Raw genomic sequence first — 5,862 nt, 5'->3', positions numbered from 1 at the left:
ATCAGGCTATGCAATCACATGTTTTGAATGCCTGGGGTTAATGGGACATACATACTGAAGTTGTTCCTGAATGGCTAACTAGGGGGGATAACCTATCTCGTCCTGACATGCATGTCTAGTGGCCCGATGGCACACCATCAAATAAAACATGAAAGTGAACCTGTTGATTCACGAAGTCGTAACAAATAAATGGGCCTATCAAATGATATGATTCTGATCATTCATGTAGAGACATATAAGCAGTGGCGTTCTATACAAAACCCTTTAATATAAGACTCGATCACGAAATGAATAGTCTCATTATATAGCGCCGTTAATAGTAGAGACTTACATTTCACCAGGATGACCATAGGTGACATGATCTGAATCCTAAGTGAGTTGTGAACTTTTGCATATAAAGCCGGTCCTTTGATTTGTATGGGTGAGAGTGGCAGATCACCGACTCAATATGCCGACTATTTTGGGTATTCGTCCGATTAGGGAGTTGAGAACACAGCTATACAAGATGAAATTCACTCCTTCCCTGATGTCGGGATAAACAGATAAATTGTTCCCTTAAGCGTTGATTCTGGGGCTTGAAGAATGTGGCGCCATACCCTCTCTTGGCTTGAGAAAGGTCTGGTTATAGTTGAATTATGACTTATTGTTCATTAGAGGGATCAGTGGCATTGATGGAGTTAGATGTAACAACAATAGCAAAACAGTAATTTTGGCTCAACTGTACTTACGAGTAATTTGTGAACGGTCATCACATTGTTGACTGGTTATATCCAATGGACACTGAAATATATTTGTAGTATGAAGAGTGCAAATGTTGGTTTTTAGTAGAGTAGCTGACTGTTAATGGATGTTGGATAATTAATATTAAAGGAGTTTAATTAATTATCCAGTACCATTGGAACTTCAATCTATAGGTCCATAAGGTCCTCTTTGTAGTTCAACATGGATTATTGAGAATTAATTTTGGATTAATTTGAATTGTTCAAATTAATCGAGGAAATTAATTATATATGATATGATTATTTAAAATTAATTATATCATATATAATTAATATAATACATTTGATACATTATAATATAAAGTTTTTTTTAAGATGAATTAAATATTTGAATATGATTCAAACACTAATTATCTGGATAAGATTTATATAATTAATTTTAATATGAATTTGATTTATATTAAATGTCATAAATAATATAGAGAATTCAAACTATTGGTTACATTGTATTTGATAAAATTTAAAAACTATAGGTTATATGTTATTTTAGATATAATATATAGTGTGTGTACATATATATATATATATATATATATATATATATATTAATAAAGTGGTTATTATATGATTATATATTTTTAATTAAATTAGAATAGTTTTAACTTAATTTGAATTTATGAAAGAAGGGAATTATAACTCCTTCCTTTGGTTTTTCCCTAATCACGTATGTTAGAATGAGAGGTTATAAGAGATCTTCTTCTTCCTCTTGCTTTTCACGCAGAGAAGGTCTACTGGTTACTCTCTGGTCTTGATCTCTCAGTAATCTCTCTCGGAAACACAGAAAAATTCATCTCCTCTCAAATCCTCTCCATCTCCCAAAATCAACAAAGTCCATACCTCCTGTAATTATCAATCCCTAAGAATAATACAAAAGACTTTCTTGTGGTGGTGTCCAACCAAATAGTGATTTGGTGATTGCTGTGAGTTTTTTTGGGTGTTTGCGTTATGAGAATTTTTTATGACCGGAAGGAGGAGGTTCATGAGGATTCGGTTCTTCAAGGGTAAGTGTTCTTCTATAAAATCTGTGACTATGCATAATGTTCTTCAAGGGTAAGTGATATAACTCTTCTTCTTCTCTTTAGATGCATACTGTAAAATCTATGACTATGCATAATGTTCTTCTAAATTCTAATTCCCTGTAAAAATTTAAAATTGGGACACGATTCACACTTCTACATCGGACCTTACAGTCCTTAAAAAACCATGCATCAAGGCGAGCCAGTGTAACACCTCTATTGGTCTAACATGCGTCACATACAAAATTTCTTATGAGGTCACACAACATAAATCATAACATAATACATAACTGCAACCTACTCATAATCCTCATCAATTTCATGCATCGAATGGGTAACATGCTACCAAATCCAATTAATGTCATAATACATCTGAACTAGGGTGCTTGGCATGAGGGCACCCGATATAATATCACTTACTTCAAAGCTTAAGTTTAAATAATAGATAAAATAATCCCCTTCTCGATTTGGAAGTTTTGGATCAAGGTCCGTAATGCAAAACACAATCATTCAATTTCAATCTTTGGGGCCAATTCTAAAACATACAAAATTCACTCCAACGATCTCCAAATAACTTACCCAAATCTTTTAGAATCGCCAAGTGTTGGACAACCTGCTAGAAAGGCTTCAAAATCTCGAATTCAATCCCCTAAATTAAAGTCGAACCAATCAAAATAATTCAATTATCTAAATTTTGGCCTAAGAAATTTTAAAATTAAATGACATAAAAATTCAATAATTTAAGAAAATTAAGTTAAATTTAACTAGAACTCGGGATGTTAGATGTAGGGTATGTCAGATCGTATATAGTTGGGTTATTTCTCTATTGGTATATATTCACCAAATCGGCTAGTTGATCCAAGCGATGACACTAACTTTTTCTTTTAGGGAGGCACACCCTCTTATGCTTTCTCTTAGTACTCTAAGAACTTAAGTCTGCCAGTAAATTATACACCTTGCCTTGTTCAACCCTCGACACTTATTACATCATTGATAAGGATCAAAACAAAATTATCTCAAAATCATTAAAATCTTGGGGAGGGTTTTCTTTCTTCCGCGTAGTACTTAGTGACCAAAGATAAATATGAAAAGCAAAATCTAACTTTTAGTTAATCTATAAAATATAAAATACACACCCTTATTAGCATCTGCTCTCGTAGCTCAGTTGGTTAGAGCACCTGTTTAGTAAGCGGGAGGTCTTGAGTTCGACTCTCAACGAGAGCAACTTTATTTTCTGTTATTTAAATATATAAAAGTTTTCTTTTTTCTTATTTGATATTTGACAGTTTCATGCTTTTTGTTCCTTTTTGTTACGTAAGTATGAGTTGATATGTGGTTTGGTATGTTTTTTTGGGTGTAAAATGGAACATATTATTTTGTTTTTAAAGAAAACAAAAAATTATTGATTTATGAATTTGTTTTATTGAAAAAATCCATCAAAACTAAACTAAACTGAACAATGGTATATATATAACATTTTTTGTATTTTTATTTTGGTGCAAGCAATATTAAAAATAAAATTTGAACCGTCGATTTTTTTCTTTATTAGTCATCGGTTTGGTTTTCTATTTTATAGACTCAATCAATTCAGTTAGCTCCAAAATCGAAAAAATAAAACAAAGTATCTCCCCAATGTAAGCTATGTTAATATTGACAAACTTATACACATATACTAGTGACGAGGAAGTGAAAGTGGCGCATTCAATACAAGCCCATTGCCTTTCTTGCACCCAAACTTGGATATTCCTCAGGCCCATATTCATTGGGCTTAGCATTTTATATAAATCCAACCTTACACCGTTATTCAAAGGACTCAAGGATAGATCCAAGAAGGAAAAAGGGGTAGGGGTTATTTGCTCCCTTCTTTTATCTCATTTTTTCTTCTATAATGTGTAGGTTGGAGAATCATATCTATAACTTCAAGATCGATAATACACGTTGTATATTAATCGAGCTATGCTCATTCTTCATTCATCTTTAGATAATAACTGCACTACAAACAAAAGAAGGGGTAATTTATCTCTTTGCATCATATCACTGTCATGTGGCTTCTCTCTTTATCTCACTCTTCCGTTCGTCTCTTCAATTTAGTTGATGAGATTTGATCTAATAAAAATATGTTGCTACTTAACTTGCATAATCTTACTAGTAGTGACTTTAGTTTGGTTTTCATCAATTTAGTTAAGTGTTTGAGTTAGAGAGAAAAGAGATGAATTGAAAAGATTAGTATTATACAGAAAAGAGATGAATTGAAAAGATTAGTATTATACCTTTAGGGATTGTTTAGGAGGTTGGAATGTTATCAGGAATACTTGGAATTAGATGAGTGTTGTAATGAATGAGAAATCGAAGGTGAAACGGAAATAGAATCGTGAAATTTGAAAATGGTGGGAAAAGAGGATTCAGTTGAAAACTATGGAGAAAGAGGATTCCATTGAAAACGAATGACTTTGGATTACATATCAAACCCAAAACACTCAATCCAAATATGAGTTTTGGATTACATTATATTACAAACTCATTCCATTATAAGCTTCCAAACAGTCTGTTAGAGTCTAAGGAGTGGATAAGACATGTTGAAGCTGGAGTAGGAAATATCCTTTGTCCCCCGTACTTATTCAATTTGTCTCTCATTCATACTCTCCCAAACATGTATATGCATACAATTTTTCATTTGAAAATTTGTCTTGAAGACATAATATCACCTAGTACAAATGATCAAGTTAGATTCATGGTATGACTTAGTGCACCACTATATATATATATATATATATAGATATATATATACTTTAAATAGATTATTGGTGTAATTGTTGGATTCACTACTACAAAATCTACATTACTTGACACTTGTAGTTTTTAATTACTTGACGTTTCTTTGGAAAAAACGTCAAGTAATGACTTTTTAGAAAAGAAAATGTCAAGTAAAAGGGTTAAAAAAGCGGATATTGACGAAATGTTTCGGAGATTTTCTTGTGAACCATTACTTGACATGTTTTTCGTGTCAAGTAATATGAGGTCTTACTTGACACGTTTTTCGTGTCAAGTAAAATATAAAAAATAATTATCTTATTATTTTAAAGAAGTAAAAGAGTTAAATACCCTAGATTTAGTCGATCGACCTTCAACCTCTTACGTGCGGTCGCTACGTTCGTTCGACCTTCCTTCCTTTTATTGAAAAGAAAAAAGTAAAAAATAAAAAGGGGGAATAGAAGAAACCCTAATCCCCAAATACCACTTAAAATAATAGATTAGAGCTGTCGATTTTGAGCAAGAGAGAACATACAAAGCTGCATGAAGCCATCTGAGGTCGTCCGTCATTAACGTTGGCGTTCAAGGCGGGTAAATCATGTTACGTGTACCACCCATTTGAAGTCGTACGTCGTTGACGCTGGCGTTCGAGGCGTGGAATGTCCAGTCGGTTTAGTGCAATCGCGTAGGTTTCGGTTCGCGTCCGGCAAGTGGGTTTTCGATGTGGGTGTTTTTTGGGCCGATTGATTCCAGTTTCAGGGGCTGCCTTCCACGGGTGTGTCTCACTTCTAGAGGCGTTGTTGTCTGCGGATCTCTTGGTATCAGTGGGTGTTTCTGGCCAGGCGATAGGGTTTGGTTTATCTCGTTTTTTCCTCTTAAATATCATTTTATTCCCTATAATTTGGGATTTTTCCAATTCTAGTCTCGTACTTTCAAATATTTAATTTGTGATTTGGGCTATAATGTAACATCTTTTGTAATGATTTTCTTGTTTGAATGTTTGATGATGAGATTGATTTTGAAGTGTTGGAAGGATTTAAATTGTTGTCCAATAGGTTTAAGACCGATGTTCGCAAGGTTTTGGTAAGTTTAGAGGTTAGTATTAATCGTTCTTTGTTACCCATTGAAGTATTGGTCTTATAATTGAATTATTTTCAATTTTTGATGTTCAATTCAAAAATTTCAAGGGATTGGAGCCACTGTCCAACAAAGTTATTAAGGCCTTGAAACACTTCTGGAATTGTTACATAGTTGCTGGAATTTGCATTTTGTAACCTTATTGAACTTTTCGTAGGTTGGATTACTTTGTTGTAGTT

The 5,862-nt window shown here is 33.2% G+C and overlaps 1 non-coding gene across 1 annotated transcript; it reads left to right on the top strand.

The window, feature by feature from the left end:
- The first annotated feature begins 2,945 nt into the window (after nt 1–2,945).
- Nucleotides 2,946–3,019, top strand: TRNAT-AGU (transfer RNA threonine (anticodon AGU)). Its single transcript has one exon. It is a non-coding gene; the product is annotated as a tRNA-Thr (tRNA).
- Nucleotides 3,020–5,862: the final 2,843 nt, after the last annotated feature.

This window comes from Benincasa hispida, chromosome 3 (genome assembly GCF_027475165.1).
Source record: "Benincasa hispida cultivar pf3 chromosome 3, pf3_genome.v1.1, whole genome shotgun sequence".
Taxonomy (NCBI): Eukaryota; Viridiplantae; Streptophyta; class Magnoliopsida; order Cucurbitales; family Cucurbitaceae; genus Benincasa; species Benincasa hispida.
This window is presented reverse-complemented; position numbering and strand designations above follow the sequence as displayed.